The 16255-nt window shown below is 47.2% G+C and overlaps 1 protein-coding gene across 2 annotated transcripts in view; it reads right to left on the bottom strand.

Moving 5' to 3' along the window:
• The window catches only part of MYO18A (myosin XVIIIA), a 136038-nt gene extending 120079 nt beyond the window's left edge, over window positions 1-15959 (bottom strand). The window contains exons 1-3 of one of the 2 annotated variants that reach the window (XM_063798795.1): window positions 15745-15959; window positions 14923-14987; window positions 4126-4204 (exon numbers count right to left, since the gene is read on the bottom strand). The gene's annotated coding sequence lies outside the window, so the exon portion shown is untranslated. The remainder of the gene's footprint in view (window positions 1-4125; window positions 4205-14922; window positions 14988-15744) is intronic. The other variant, XM_063798794.1, reaches the window with a different exon arrangement.
• Window positions 15960-16255: the final 296 nt, after the last annotated feature.

Genomic DNA, 16255 nt, shown 5'->3' with positions numbered 1-16255 from the left:
CCACAAGTAATTTCCACAAATCCAGTTTGTTCCAAAGAAAGAGTAACCACCAGGGTCTCCTGATTTCCCACATAGCATCCAGCAAATCCTGTCACCTGTCTCCAGCTCAGAGTTCCCACTTATAGAGGGGGGCTATAATCCTCCCAGCAGAGACAGAATGAACAAAACCAGGTTATGTCTCCATTATTCTTTCCTTGGAAAATGGCTCTACATAGAAATCTATTTGGGCTGGGTGCAGTGGCTCACACCTATAATCCCAGCACTTTAGGAGGCCAAGGCAGGAGGAGCACTTGATCTCAGGAGTTCAAGATGAGCCTGGGCACATAGGGAGACCCCATCTCTACAAAAAATTAAAAAATTAAACAATAGCTGGGTGCAGTAGCTCACGCCTGTAATCCCAGCACTTTGGGAGGCCGAGACGGGCAGATCACTTGAGGTCAGGAGTTCAAGACCAGCCTGGCCAACATGGAGAAACCCTGTCTCTACTAGAAATACAAAATTAGCCGGCTTGGTGGCGCATGCCTGTAATTCCAGCTACTTGGGAGGCTGAGGCAGGAGAATCGCTTGAACCCAGGAGGCGGAGGTTGCGGTGAGCTGAGATTGCACCATTGCACTCCAGCCTAGGCAACAAGAGCGAAACTCCGTCCCAAAAAAAGGAACAAAGGAAGGAAGAAAGGAAGGAAGGGAGGGAGGGAAGGAGGGAGGGAGGTAAAGAAAGAAAGAAAGAATTACTCAAACTCAGTTTGAACACTCAGTACCACCCTGCATTATCCTCCCCCTTCCCAGGGGCAACCACTATTCTGAATTGGATGTTTGTTATTTCCATGCACTTCCATACGCTTTTATTACATAGCATATATCCTCAAACAATATAAAATATTATTTTACCTAGTTTGTAAAAATAATACCACACTGTCATTACTCTTCTGAAACTTGCTCTTTTTGCTCATCATTGAAAGATTCCTATTATTTTTAAAAAAAAGAATAACAAAATAAAAAAGAAAGATTCCTATTAATATGATTAGCTCTAATTTATTCATTTCACTGTTGTATAATATTCCATGATGTGAATATAACACAGTCTGTCTATTCTTCTGTTGATAAATATTCATGGTTGTTTCTGGTTTTTGCTATTGCAAAATAATGCTGCTATGAACATTGTGAGACATATCTTCAGGTGCTCACTGTGCAAGATATTTTCTGGTGCATATATTTAGGAATAGAATTGCTGGGTCACAGGAGGTTTATATCTCCAATTATCCTAGATATTGTCCCCCTCACTTTTTTTTTTTTTTTTTTTTTGAGATGGAGTCTTGCTGTGTCTCCCAAGCTGGAGTTCAGAGGTGTGATCTCGGCTCACTGCAACCTCCGCCTCCTGGATTCAAGTGATTCTCCTGCCTCAGCCTCCTGACTAGCAGAGACTACAGGCGTGCACCACCATGCCTGGCTAATTTTTTTTATTTTTAGTAGAGACGGGGTTTCACCATGTTAGCCAGGCTGGTCTCGAACTCCCAACTTCAGGCAACTGCCCGCCTTGGCCTCCCAAAGTGCTGGGATTACAGGCGTGAGCCACTGCACCTGCCGCCCCCGCCACACACACTTTTTAGGACCTAAACATCAATAATCAGAGGCTGAAAAGCAGCTTCAATTGCAGCAAGCAGGACTCAAATTAGACCCTGCAAGGAACTTTTTTAGTTGTTAAAGGATTGTTAGAAATCGGCCCAAGTTGTGGAAGACACTGGAGGAATGTCTGTCACTCTGCTTTTCTGACATGCCTCAAGTACAGCTCAGTCTGGACTCAGTTCTAATTGTAGCCTAAAGATTTCAAAATTAATTAAATCGGCATATATGAGTTGAGCTCCTATTCCACGCAAAGTGCTAAGCTGGGAGCAGAAGCGTGTGTCCTCTTCCTGCAAAGCACATCGTCACAACCCCTCCTTGCAACTGAGATGAAAGACCGATGAGAGACATGTGCAAAGTTACACAGCAGGATGGGATTTAAATAACTGCTGAAGACCACAGTAAAGGGGAAGTCACAAAATACTGCGTGACTAATTGTTAAGTGAAATTGCCTTGGAGGCACAGAGGAAAAAAATCAGAGCAGTGGTCAAGGAACGTTGCACAGAAAAAAGGTAGTATCTGAGCAATAATAGTAGAATGTAGGTGATAATCATGGCATCTACTACTCATTGATGAACATTGTGTGCCTTGCACTTTACTCAGAGTATCTTGTTTAATCCTCACAATGACCCTGTGAAGAAAGTATGATTAGTCTCTTCTGACACAGCAGGAAACTGATCACCAGAAGACCAAGTAGCTTACGCAAGCTCACACAACCACCGAATGGCGGGGCAGGATTCGAACTTAGTCCTGAAGCCTCCCACGTCAGAGGTCCCCGGGAGGGAACACAAGCAAAGGGTGGGAGGTAGGGGAGGGAGCCTCTGAAGGGAGGGGAGGGAGCCCCACGCACAGCTCCTGGTGTGGCTAGAATGGAGGGCTTCTTTGGAAAAAGTAGGTGATCCGGCTAGAAAAGGAGGTCCGGGCTGGCTCATGGAAGATGCTGGTTTCCAGGCATAGGAACTTTAAGTGATTAATTCAAGGAGATTCCACAGCCAGGCAGGTGTATGTTGGAATGGAGGGAAGGGCAGTGCAGGCAGAGAGGTGCCTGGCAGGTTCAGCAACAGCAGTGCAGGGGGCCGAGAATACAAACTTGAACAAGGAAGATGACTTGGGGACCCAACAGAGGGGACAGGTGTAGGAGAGACTTGCAAGGAAGAATGTGTGGGGACTTGGCTTCCAACAGCAGTAAGAGCAACTGAGGGAGGAATTGACAATAGATTCCACGATTGTGGGTGGCCCAGGAAGCTAGGCAAGCAAAAGCAACGCTGTAGGCAGCTGAGGTTAATACAAATGGCTAACGTTTGTTACCAGCTACTATCTATAAGCACTTTACATGTATAAACTCATTTCACCCTCACAGCATTCCTATGAAGTAGGAGTGAGGATCTATTACGATTTCCGTTTTTCAGGTAGAGAAACTGGGGTACAGAGAAGTTAAGCAATTTGTCTGAGGTTACATCGCTGGTAAATGGCAGAGCTGGGATTTGAATCTGGGTTCCAGAGGCCTCACTCTTCATCACTTCACTAAACTGTGTCTGTTGAGGTAACGTCTTCAGGAAGAAGCAGGGTTTTCCACTCCCACTCCACATTCCCCACCCTCAAAGACCAAGCAGGATGGCAGGATTTTTTTGCTGAGTGGCATTGTTGGGGGGGAGTGTCAGGTCTCTGCTGCTACCCTAAGCCAGCTGCTTCTCACCACCGGGCAGTGAGCATGGGGCGTGCGGTGCTGGGGCCTGCACTGCCGGGGCACTCACCAGCAGGAGGGCACCTGGAGCACGGTCCTTCCTCATCACAGTGGAGCAGAAGTAGCACTAGCTGGTGCAGGCCACAGAGCGTGCCTGGCAAGGGAAGACCCAGCCCAGGTAGCACAGCTCCATCGGGTTCAGGAGGAAGCAGCCCAACCCCACCTGCACATGAAGTTCAGGAAGATTTTCTTCCTCATGGCTCTGGACACAAAGCAGTCAGGACTGGAGGGACAGGGGAGGAGTGGCAGTGAAGCAACATGGCACATCACACCCAGAGAGTAGACCCCACCAGGAAGGCCAGCTCCATGCAGGCCCGCAGCACCACGTGGGCAGTGCAGACAGCCGGGACCCTGTAAGACTGCAGGCTGGGGTACCAGGTGGCAGCCCCAAGGCATTTGGGGAAAACCCTCCTCTCCTACTAAGAGCTGCCCCTCTAGAAAGAAAGAAGCCCCAAGGGGCCCCAGCCTGGGTCCAGGGAGAGCCCCTCCAGCTGCCAGCTCTTGCACGGTTTCCAGCAGGTACCCCTTCTCCACATCCACTGTCTCCCCTTCACCATCTAGTGCAGCACACAGACAACAAAGAAGATGGAGGGTACGGCCACCAGCACAATCTGGAAAGCCCCAGCGGAAGTGGGAGAAGTGGTCATTGGTGCAGCCAGGCCGCAGGGTATTGCAGATGAACTTGCAGTGCTCATCCCACAGACAGCATTTCCCAGCAGGGCGACAAGCAGGATGTGTAAGACCAGGACAGTGAGCCATACCTTGCCAACCACGGTGGAATCGTTCTGCACTCGGGTCAGGAGCCAGCCCAGGAATGACCAGTCGCTCATCTTGTGATTTCTGCGGACACAGAAATCACAAGAAATTGAAGTGAGGGGACAGGAAGGGAAGGGGACGAAAACATAATGCCCCCACAGCCAGATATTTGCAAAGCTATTTCTGGCCCACAGCAAGAGCTCCAGCTCCATCTGTGCCTGACGCCCAGGCATGCCACTCGCTGCCTGACAAGGATGGGAAGAACAAGCTGGCAGAGAAAAGGACACTGCAGAAGAAAAGATGGAAGCAGTGACTCCCAGAAGGAGCCCAACGCAGCCCAACATTCACCAAGACAGGCTGCACACTTCTATTACAGTTAGGCTTCCACTGAACTCTTCCTAACTCAACAGGCTTTCGGGCCTCCCAACTGTCTTGGCATTTTCTTCAGATCGACATAGTACCAGGCATATTTCTCCCAAGATGCCACGGTGGAAATTCATGACCTATATTGTGTTTCTTCCGAGTCCAGGGTAACATGTTTTTTGACTACTATGTCAGGGTTTGAAAGAGACAGGCCTTACATCCTCCTGTCTCTGTCCAGTGGATTCTCCTTAAGGCCTCATATTGCAACAATCTCATTTTACTTTACATTTCTGCAGCTTCTGACCCTGAGAATTACTGAAAAAATTCCCAAGGTTATAGCTTGTGGGGCATTTACACCCATTATTTCTGTCAACACTCTCCCTTCTGCCTCTCAAATAAACATGTAGTTTATTTATTTATTGTATTTTTTGAGAGACAGGGTCTTACTCTGTCACCCAGGCTGGAGTGCAGTAACATGAACATAGTTCACTGTAACCTCAAACTCCTAGGCGCAACTGATCCTCCCGCCTCAGCCTCCTGAGTAGCTAGGACTACAGGTGTGTCCCACATGCCCAGCTAATTAAAAAAAAAATTTGCCGGGCACTGTGGCTCATGCCTGTAACCCCAGCACTTTGGGAGGCTGAGGCATGCAGATAACTTGAGGCCAGGAATTCGAGACCGCCTGGCCAACATGGCAAAACCCCAACTCCTGACTCTACTAAAAATACAAAAATTAGCCAGGAGTGGTGGCGTGTGCCTTGTAGTCCCAGCTACTCGGGAGGCTGAGGCAGGAAAATCGCTTGAATCCAGTAAGCGGAGGCTGCAGTGAGCCGAGCTCATCATGCCACTGTACTCCAGCCTGGGCGACAGAGTGAGACTCCATCTCAGAAAATATGTATGTGTGTGTGTGTGTGTGTGTGTGTGTGTATGTACGTGTGTGTATATATATATATATATATAGTAGAGGCATGAGGGAGTCTTCTTATCTCACCCAGGCTGGTCTCCAACTCCTGGCCTCAAGCGATCCTCCCACCTCAGACTCCCAAAGTGCTGGGATTACGGTCGTGAGCCACTGCACCCAGCTGACACAATACGTAGCCTGCTTACTATGCAGCAGTACGTAGCATGCTTACTATACAAACTCAGGGTAAAGACCAGACCCCAGCCTTCCCTGTAACTGATTGCCTTCCCTAACTCCCTCCTAAACAGAATCCTGGAGATCCTACTGAGACCCTTCCTTCTTCCTCCTTAACTTTCAGGAAGCCAAGTTGTCTTGACTCTTATCTCCCTGGCTGCTCCGTTTGAGTCAATGTGCTGTTCTTCTCTCCACTCTGTAGACATTAATGTTCCTCAGGATACTTTAAGCCTCTTACTGGTCCTGGAGGATGCAGTCCACTAGGATGGCCACAGGCATTTCCAACTCACATTAAACGTACTCTCCTGGGCCGGGTGTGGTGGCTCACGCCTGTAATTCCAGCACTTTGGGAGGCTGAGGCAGGCGGATCGTCTGAGGTCAGGAGTTTTTGAGACCAGCCTGGCCAACATGGTGAAACCCCAGCTCTACTAAAAATACAAAAACTAGCTGGGTGTGGTGGCAGGTGTCTGTAATCACAGCTACTCAGGAGGCTGGGGCAGGAGAATCACTTGAACCTGGGAGACAGAGGTTGCAGTGAGCCGAGATCGTGCCACTTCACTCCAGCCTGGGTGACAGAGTGAGACTCTTTCTCAAAACAAACAAACAAACAAAACTTACTCTCCTGGAAAGGAGTGTTATAGTGGCTATGAACTCGGACTTAGACACCCAGAGCTGTGTAACCTCGAGCAAGTTGCTTAAACTCTCTATGCTTCTGTTTCTTCATCTGTGTAATGGAGATTCTAAGGGGATTTACCTCATAGAGTTGTATGGGTTACTTGAGTTAATGTATGTAAAGGACTTAGAAAAGTGCTTGGCACATGGTAAGTACTTCATTAATATTAAGTATTATTATGTCTCCTCCAAAGCTACTCCTCTTCCTGTCTTGGCGAATGGCACCATCATCCAAGTTGCCCAAATCCTGATCATTATCCATCATTTCTCCCTCTCGCTTCTCCTCATCTAATTGGTAACCAAGTCCCCACAGTACTACTTCCTTAATATCTCTCACACCCACTGCCTTCTCATCAGTCCGTGGCATAGACTTAGTCCAGACCTTCCCCTTTCTCTTGCCGGCATTATTACACTAACCTCCTAGTAACTTGCTCTGCCTCCAGTTTTGTCCCTTTGATCTACCCTCAAATGGCTGCATTCCTTATAGATTTTTTTTTTTTTTTGAGACAGAGTCTTGCTCTGTCGCCCAGGCTGGAGAGCAGTGGTGTGATCTCAGCTCACCGTAACCTCACCTCCTGGGTTCAAGCGATTCTCCTGCCTCAGCCTCCTGAGTAGCTGGGACTACAGGCATGTGCCACCACACCTGGCTAAATGGCTGCATTCCTAAAATGCATATCTGGTTATGCATATGGTTTCATCTCCCTCATTAAAACTCAGCCACGTGCAAAGGCTCACGCCTGTAATTCCAACTCTTTGGAAGGCCAAGGTGGGTGTATCACTTGATCTCAGAAGTTGAGACCAGTCTGGGCAACACAGTGAAACCCCGTCTCTACAAAAAATACAAAAAATAGCTGGATGTGGTGGTGCATGCCTGTAATCCCAGCTACTTGGGAGGCTGAGGTGGGAGGATCACTTGAGCCTGGGAGGTGGAGGTTGCAGTGAGCCAAGATCATGCCACTGCACTCCAGCCTTGGTGACAGAATGAGAGCCTGTCTCAGAAAAAATAAATAAATAAATAAATAAATAAGTAAGTAAATAACTCTCCAATGGCTTCCATTGTCCTTGGGATAAAGCCTAACTCCCCAAGAAGGCATGTAAGACCCTCTCTAATCTAGTCTCTGCCTACACCTCCAGCCCCATCTATGCCCTCCTTACCCTTCAGCCCTTAGAATTCCTGGAAGCCCTACACACCTGCAGACAACTTCATGCTCCTGAGCAGTCACTCACACTCTTCCTCTGCCTGTCCAGCCCCACTGTCTTCCAGCCAATTCTTACTTACCTCCCAACATTCAGTTCAAGCAGTACCTTCTCCAAGGAAGTTTCCTGATCCTATCCCAGAAAGGACTGACCATGCCCATGGTGGTCTCCTGCTTAGTGCATTGTCTGCTGAACATAATGTCTATAATTTCCATTTATAAACAAATTTCATTTAAAACATAAGAATTATCTCCATTACTTGACTGTGAATCATTCAATGGCAGAAACTGTATCTTATTTGTCACTACTCTTATTATTTTTCGAGATAAGGTCTCACTCTGTACTCAGGCTAGAAAGCAGTGGCACAATCTGGACTCACCACAACCTCTGCCTCAGAGGCTCAAGTGATCCTCCTACCTCAGTCTGCCACCTCAGCCTCCCAAGTAGCTGGAACTATAGGCGTGCATCACCATGCCTGCCTAATTTTTGTATTTTTTGTAGAGACGAGGTTTCACCATGTTGCCCAGGCTGGTCTCAAACTCCTGGGCTCAAGCGATCCGCCCGCCTCGACCTTCCAAAGTGCAGATTATAGGTGTGAGCCACCGCACCCGGCCATCACCACTCTAAATATGAAGTAAGTGTTTAATATATGTTTATTAAATGAGTGAGTGAAAGAATGAATGGGTAGATGATAGAATTCCTCCATCATTGGGGTTCCCAGAGCTCCAGAGAGAGGCGTACTCTCCAAGACTTCTGAATTATTCCCATCTCCAAGAACACTCTTTGCTTTTTCTTTCATCCCAACCCTACCCACCTCTTGAGACCCACTTCCTCTAGGAATTCTCCCCTGACTATTCCAACCCACCCCGAATGCCTGCATCCCTGAATTCCTTATGCTCACTGCTATGCAAGATCCCTGTGCACATTCTGGCTGGCCTCATTCCCTGTTATCAAGCCTTATCTTGTTGTTGTGCCCTACAGAGCAGCCAGCACAAGGGAGCCACTCAGATAGACTCACACACTGGTCAACTTGTCCAGGAACAGAAAGGCCTGAGAGGAGGGAGGTTCCGGAGGAAGCTCTGCCAGATTTTACTCAGAGCCCAGAGCTCACATTTCCCCCACTGCTGGCTCCTCCTTACCACAGCTAGGAAGGATGTCAGATGAAATTGGGGAAACAGAGGCACCAGGCAGGAAAAAAACCCACCTGTTCTCATTCAAAGCTCCAGGCCTAAATTAGGTAGGTCAGAGAGAGAGAGGGACACCCAGTCAGCATTCCTGAGCAAGTTGTCAGTGGAAGGGAAAGAAAGAAAATGCAAGCCTCCTCCATTCCTCACCCGTACCTCACTTCAGACAGCTCCTCCATTCTCCCTCTTTGCCCCTCCTTTCTCTGGCCTTTGGAGCCAGACAGAACTGGGTTCAAATCCTGGTTCTGTCACTTGCTAGTTGTGTGACTTTGGGGCCAATTACTTAACTCCTCTGGGCCTGTTTTCCTGTCTGTGAAGTAGAGATTTTTAACATAGAATGACAAAGACATATTGACAATGAGAGATAATGTATTACTAAAAACTCTGCCCAAAATTCATAGAGGCAGGAAGTAGAACAGAGGTTCCCAGGGGCTAGGAGAAGGGGAATGGGGAGTTATTATTTAATGGGTGCAGAGTTTGGGATGATGAGAAAGTGCTGGGCATGGAGAGTGATAACAGCTGTGCCACACTGTGGAGATACTTAATGCCAATGAAGTGTACGCCTAAAAATGGCTAGAATGGCAAATTTTTATTTTATTTTATTTTATTTATTTATTTATTTATTTATTTATTTATTTATTTATTTACTGAGACAGAGTCTCGCTCTGTTGCCCAGGCTGGAGTGCAGTGGTATGATCTCAGCTCACTGCAACCTCCGTCTCCTGGATTCAAGTGATTCTCCTGCCTCAGCCTCCCGAGTAGCTGGAATTACAGGCACGCACCACCATGTCTGGCTAGTTTTTGTATTTTTAGTAGGGACGGGGTTTCCCCATGTTGGCCAGGCTGGTCTCAAACTCCTGATCTCAGGTGATCCACCCATCTTGGCCTCCTAAAGTGTTGGGATTACAGGCATGAGACACCGCACCCGACCAGAATGGTAAATTTTATATGTATATTTTACTACAAAAAATTATATAATTGGCCAGGCACAGTGGCTCATGACTATAATCCCAGCACTTTGGGAGGCCAAGGTGGGCAGATCACTTGAGGTTAGGAGTTCCAGACCAGCCTGACCAACGTGGTGAAACGTTGTCTCTACTAAAAATGCAAAAATTAGCCAGGCATGGTGGCGCACGCCTGTAGTCCCAGCTACCCGGGAGGCTGAGGCACAAGAATCACTTGAACCTGGGAGGCGGAGGTTGCAGTGAGCCAAGATCGTGCCATTGCACTCCAGCCTGGGCTACAGAGTGACTCTCTCTCAAAAAAAAACCAAAATGGCTGGGCGCGGTGCCTCATGCCTGTAATCCCAGCACTTTGGGAGGCCGAGGTGGGTGGATCACTTGAGGTCAGGAGTTCAAGACCAGACTGGCCAACATGGTGAAACCTCATCTCTACTAAAAATATAAAAATTAGCTGGGCATGGTGGTGCGTGCCTGTAATTCCAGCTACTTCTGAAGCTGAAGCATGAGAATCACTTGAACCCAGGAGGCGGAGGTTGCAGTGAGCCAAGATCACACCACTGCACTCCAGCCTGGGCAACAGAGCGAGACTCTGTCTCAAAAACAAAAAACCCAAAAAGCTTATATAACCAAATGGTGGGGGGTGGGCAGGACCTTCCTCAGTACCTGGCACCTGGTAGGGGTGCTCAGTGATAAATAGAAGCTATTATTATTGCTCTTAGCAGCTCCTCTCCTGCTGCCCCAAACCCCTTCTCTTCACTCTTCAGGAAGAAAATACTAGAAACCCCCAGTCTGAGTATTTAAACTCCTCACCACCACCATTTAGGAAGCAGAAGTTCCTGCAGGGCTGGAAGTTTATGTATGCCTCCTTGGTCAGGCAGCAGGCACCTGGGAGATGGAGGCACTTGGGAGATGGAGGCTTCTGGGCATTTTCTTTCCCTTTTTTTTTTTTTTTTTTTTTTGAGATAGGATCTCACTCTGTTGCCCAGGCTGGAGTGCAGTGGTGCGATCACAGCTCACTGCAGCCTCAACCTCCCTGGACTCAGGTGATTCACCCATCTCAACCTCCCAAGTAGCTGCGCCACCACACCCGGCTAATTTTTGTGTTTTTTGATGAAGAAGGGGTTTCACCATGTTGCCCAGGCTAGTCTGGAGCTCCTGGGATCAAGCAATCCATTTGCCACAGTCTCCCAAAGCGCTGGGATTACAGGCATGAGCCACCACACCTGGCCTTCTTTTCTGGCCAAGCAAAGACATCCAGGAGGGGGTGGCAAAAGGAAACTACCTGCCCCCCATGGTTCAAATATTTATTAATCATCTGGTGAGCTCCCTGCTCATCCTTGTCAGCTCCTGTCTTCCTGGCCTGCCTCTCCACAGAGCAGAGGCTGGGGCTCATTCTCAAACCCCAAAAGCCAGAACTGAGCCCCTGCTTCTCTTGATTTGAGCCCTGGTGGGAGAAGGGTGAAAAAGAGAGAAATCAACAAGGCATAGAATAGCGAGCGGGAAATGCCAGTTAGCCCAAGAAGAGAGTGGGGATTGAGGAGCTTGTTTTCTATCTCTCTTGAAGTTAGAAGGGAAAAAAGTTATAAAATAACAATAGGAGTGAATGAGTTAGAAGTTTCTGGTTGCCAGAGCTTTAAGGCAATGGAAGAGAATATAGTCTCCCAGGAGAACTTTGAAAATGGGGCAGGGATCTATCTTTATAGGCCAGGGTTTCCTAACTTCAGCTTTAACCTCAGCATATTCACATTTTGGACTAGATAATCTACAGTGTAGGAAACTGCCCTGGGCATTGTAGGAGGGTTAGCAACATTCCTGGCCTCTACTCGGTAGATGCTAGTAGCACCCCTGCTCCTGGCCACGACAACCAAAAATGCCTTTGTTGTCAAATGTCTTCTGATGGACAAAATTCCCCCCACCCTTATTTGAGAACCACTGATATATGCTAAACAAAGTGTTTTTCTGCTTGGAAACCCGGGAGAAAAGAATTGACCTTTATATTCTAGGATGTAAAATGTAAAACTCGGCCAGGCACGGTGGCTCACGCCTGTAATCCCAGCACTTTGGGAAGCCAAGGCGGGGGGATCTCTTGAGGCCAGGAGTTCGAGACCAACCTGGCCATTATAGTGAAACCCCATCTCTACTAAAAATACAAAAATTAGCTGGGCATGGTGGTGGGCACCTGTAATCCCAGCTATTCAGCAGGCTGAGGCAGGAGAATCACTTGAACCTGGGAGATGGCAGTTGCAGTGAGCCGAGATGGCACCATTGCACTCCAGCCTGGGTGACAAAGCGAGACTCCATCTCAAAAAAAAAAAAGGAATGAGTTCATGTCCTTTGCAGGGACATGGATGAAGCTGGAAGCCATCATTCTCAGCAAACTAACACAGGAACAGAAAACCAAACACTGCATGTTCTCACTCATAAGAGGGAGTTGAACAATGAGAACACATGGACACAGGGAAGGGAACATCACACACGGGGGCCTGTCGCAGGGTGGGGGGCAAGGGGAGGGAGAGCATTAGGACAAATACCTAATGCATGCGGGGCTCAAAACCTAGATGACAAGCTGGTAGGAGCTGTAAACCACCATGGCACATGTGTACCTATGTAACAAACCTGCACGTTCTGCACATGTATCCCAGAACTTAAAGTAAAATTAAAAAAAAGAAAAAGAAAAAGAAAAAACAATACAACGTCAAACTCCACAAGGGGTAAACAACATGTTGTGACCGGCTGGAAGTCAGGGAGAATAAACATAGGCCCCATATCCTAGGAAATTGTGAAGCTCCAGTCAGCTGCGCAAAGTCACACAGCAAGGATCTTGTAGGGTCGGGAGTGGTGACTCCCCAGGTCCTCAGCAATGACAAGCCCTGTCATGCAAATCAGCTCCACTGTGGATGGATTCCGCTCCCCTTCTAAACTCAGATCTTCTGGGGTTGGGGCAGGTTGCTAAGCAAGCATTCTCTGGGCCTTCCTAAGAGCCACATGGAAAACAGAAGCCTTCAAGAAGAGCCAAGGTCTGGAAGGAAGTTTCCCAGCTTCAGATCTTAATGTATCCTTGCCCTCCCCAAAGCCCTAGAACACTGGGCCAGAGAATGGCACTGATGGTGCCATTAAGCTCCATTAACAAGTGCACATTAAGCTCCCCTAGTCCCAAATCAGTATTATGGATTTTTCCTTTTGCCTCAGGCTCCAGTGTGCCCTGGCATGATACTGTTACTGATTCTGTCTTTATTGAAAACATTTTGTTCAATATGGATTTTTTTTGCATTAATTTGATTGCTAAAAAATATGGCATTGGCCAGGCACAGTGGGGTGCACCTATAGTCTCAGCTACTCGGGAGGCTGAGGTGGGAGGATTGTGTGAGCCTAGAAATTCGAATCCAGCCTGGGCAACATAGAAAGACCCCACCCCTAAAAATTTTTTTTAATATGGCATTAAAATATTGTTTATTTTGATTACTGAGTTGTTTGCATCCCATTGAGTACTATGACTGAAGTGAGTGCCTCACTCCCCTCACCCTAGTCCTGGCCCTGCTCAATGGGTCCCTAACAGGAGAGTTCATGAGGCATGTGTGAAGGCAGAGGGGGGCCCACAGGCTGCATTCTGCACACAAATAGGTTTTGTTTGGCTGGCACTATGTTTGCAAAAATGTCTTCACTTGTTGCCAATTTTCTTAAATCAAGAGAATCACATAAAAACCCAGATTTCTGGGAAAGAAAATTGGATAATCTGACAACCCTACACATCATGGGCAATAGCTTTTGGGACCTGGTTAGTGGTTTCCCATTTAGGAAAGGGGGTGCTGCCCAATCTCCCTTAGCCACACCCTGCCAACTTCTCCTGTTTACAAGACCCACCTTCTCTCCTGAGCACGGGTGAGCTGCAGCCAGCTCGCACCACTTCACAAGAGCTGATTGTCAACTTTTCAGTCGGTTAAGCACAGTCATTATAAAAAATTAAATTATATAAGCTTACAATTAAATAAATTATCTTCAAAACAAAACTCATAACTTTCTAATTATTTTACTACACTTTCCTATTATCTATGTTCTTGAGATTATGAATGTCTATTACATCTGTGTGGCGGAAGTGCAATACTGTGGTGTGCTGCTGTAAATCTCCTCCCAACTCCATGCTCAGTGATGTCACATTGGTAGCATGAACTTGGCCATGGTAAGAGTATGGAAATCAGCAAAACTGCAAAACAGGGCTTGATCTATTGTTTCGTTGATTGTTGAGACTTAAAATATTGATGGAGGCCAGGCACGGTGGCTCACGTCTGTCATCCCAGCACTTTGGGAGGCTGAGGTGGGCAGATCACCTGAGGTCGGGAGCTCGAGATCAGCCTGACCAACATGGAGAAACCCCAACTCTATTAAAAATATAAAATTAGCCGGGCATGGTGACACATGCCTATAATCCCAGCTACTCGGGAGGCTGAGGCAGGAGAATCACTTGAACCCAGGAGGCGGAGGTTACAGTGAGCTGAGATGGCACCTTTGCACTCCAGCCTGGGCAACAAGAGCAAAACTCTGTCTCAAAAAAAAAAAAAAAAAAAAAAAAAAAAACAACTGATGGAGAAATTGTTAATTATGTAGATTAAACTTAATAGTGTGTCTTGTCTGTAGCCATTACGTTATGAATAGCACAAGAATTCAAGGAAATATTCTTCCAGTGTTTGTAAACTACTATCTGATTCACCAAAGAGGTTGCTCACGTCATTGAATAAGGAATGAAATTCAGGACAAAAATTTTCATTGTTTCACTTTCATCTTCCTCCTCAACTTAAATGAGAGTATCAACCAACATTCCTGTGAAAACTACAGTTGTCTATCATTCATAACCTTAGGTTGGTTACTGGTACAAGTATTCCTCAAAAATCAATGAAAGCATTTTGAATGAATGGCTATATGGAATTTATAATAAGGATATATACAGTTATTCCATATATATAATTATATATAGTTTTTCCCATTTTATGGATGAGAAAACTGAATGTCAGAGCTGGGATTTCAATCTAGGTCTGCTGTCTCCAAAGCCTATGCCCTTTGTACTCTGCAGCCTCCAAAGGAGAGATGGTAGGACATGAAAGGCCTGTACATCTCATGATCCCAGAAGACAAAAAAAAAAAAGAGAAAAACTTGAACCAAACCCACAGACAAAACCTGCTCCAGAGCCTCATTCTCCTCCCCATCAGCAAGATGCTCCTTCAGTCTATCTTAAATCCCTCTGAGTATGGTTCTGCCTTCTGGAAACCCCCAGAGCCAGGACCACCATTCTCTTACCTGAAAGGCAGTAGTTGTCTCTGAGAGCTGGAGGTCCAAATAAATCTGCTGCCTGCTTAGGGGTACTGCAAAGCAGGGAATGTGCAGAATGTGGGCTGTTTATCCCCAGGCCTTGGGGGCCCTGCAGGAGGAAAACTCAGAAAAAGCTGGGACAAAAGCTGGGAGACACAATGGGCATCCCTCGTGCTCAAAATCCTGCCCACTCGGCACAACAGAAGCCACGAGAATCCCCCCACTGCCAGCACTCAGGACCTAGCTGTGCCCATGGCCTGCCAGATTTGTTAAATTTGCTCCACAGGTGTGAACGCCCTGAGGGTCCTGTGTGGTCACCCGTGTGGAAGAGCAGATGAGGCCTGGCTTGGAAACCACCTGGCCCCCAAGAGATCTTGGTCTACACTGGCAGGAGTGAATCAGGAGCTGTGGCTTATCCCTCCCCAAAGCAGTTCTTTTTCCCATTTTGGTGGAAGGGGCAGCGAAGCTTGGGAATGAAGTTTAGGAGCACCTTCCCAAGAGAGGGCCACCTTCTCCAGAAAGCCTGCCCAGCTTCTCTGGCCTTCCTGACCTCTCTCAGCATTCAAGCCTGAAACCAAGGATCTAGGGCTCTATGGCTTCCTGTGTGACTTTGGGCAACTCACTCTACATCTCTGGTCCTCATTTGTGTAGGAGAACCAACAAATATTGAGTGGCTTTCCAGTGCTAAACACATAAAAACTTTACATCCCTTTCCTTATTCAAATCCTCCTACCAACTCTATGAGATTGATATTAGGATCCCCACATTGTAGCAGAGGAAACTGAGGAACAGAGAGGTTAGGTAACTTACCTTGGGTCACACAGCTGGAATTCAAACTCAGATCTGGGTTGACTCAAACTCCATGGCTTCACATCATAAATTATACAGTACTTGACACAAGTGTAGCAGGAATGACTCCACCCTCAACTGCAGGGTATAGGAAATAGGTATTAGCTTTTGTATAACTCAGTTTAATCCCAGTCAATTTTAGTTTCCCCCTCCTTCTGCACCAGGAAATTTTCGAAGTGTCCAAAGGCAGGGGTGGAAGCGCTCTGCCTCTGTGTCATCTGCTGCTGATTAGTATCATTGTGTCATCCACTGTTCAGCTAGTCATTGGCTCACACATGGGTGTTTTTTGTTTTTTGTTTTTTGTTTTAGAGACAATATCTCGCTCTGTCACCCAGGCTGGAGTGCAGTGCCATGATTGTAGCTCACTGTATCCTTGAACTCCTGGGCTAAAGCCATCCTCCCGTCTCAGTCTCCTGAGTAGTTGGGACTACAGATTTGTGCCACCACGCCTGGCTTCTGGTGGCTTTTTTTT

This window comes from Pan troglodytes, chromosome 19 (assembly GCF_028858775.2).
Source record: "Pan troglodytes isolate AG18354 chromosome 19, NHGRI_mPanTro3-v2.0_pri, whole genome shotgun sequence".
In the NCBI taxonomy this organism is placed as follows: domain Eukaryota; kingdom Metazoa; phylum Chordata; class Mammalia; order Primates; family Hominidae; genus Pan; species Pan troglodytes.
This window is presented reverse-complemented; position numbering and strand designations above follow the sequence as displayed.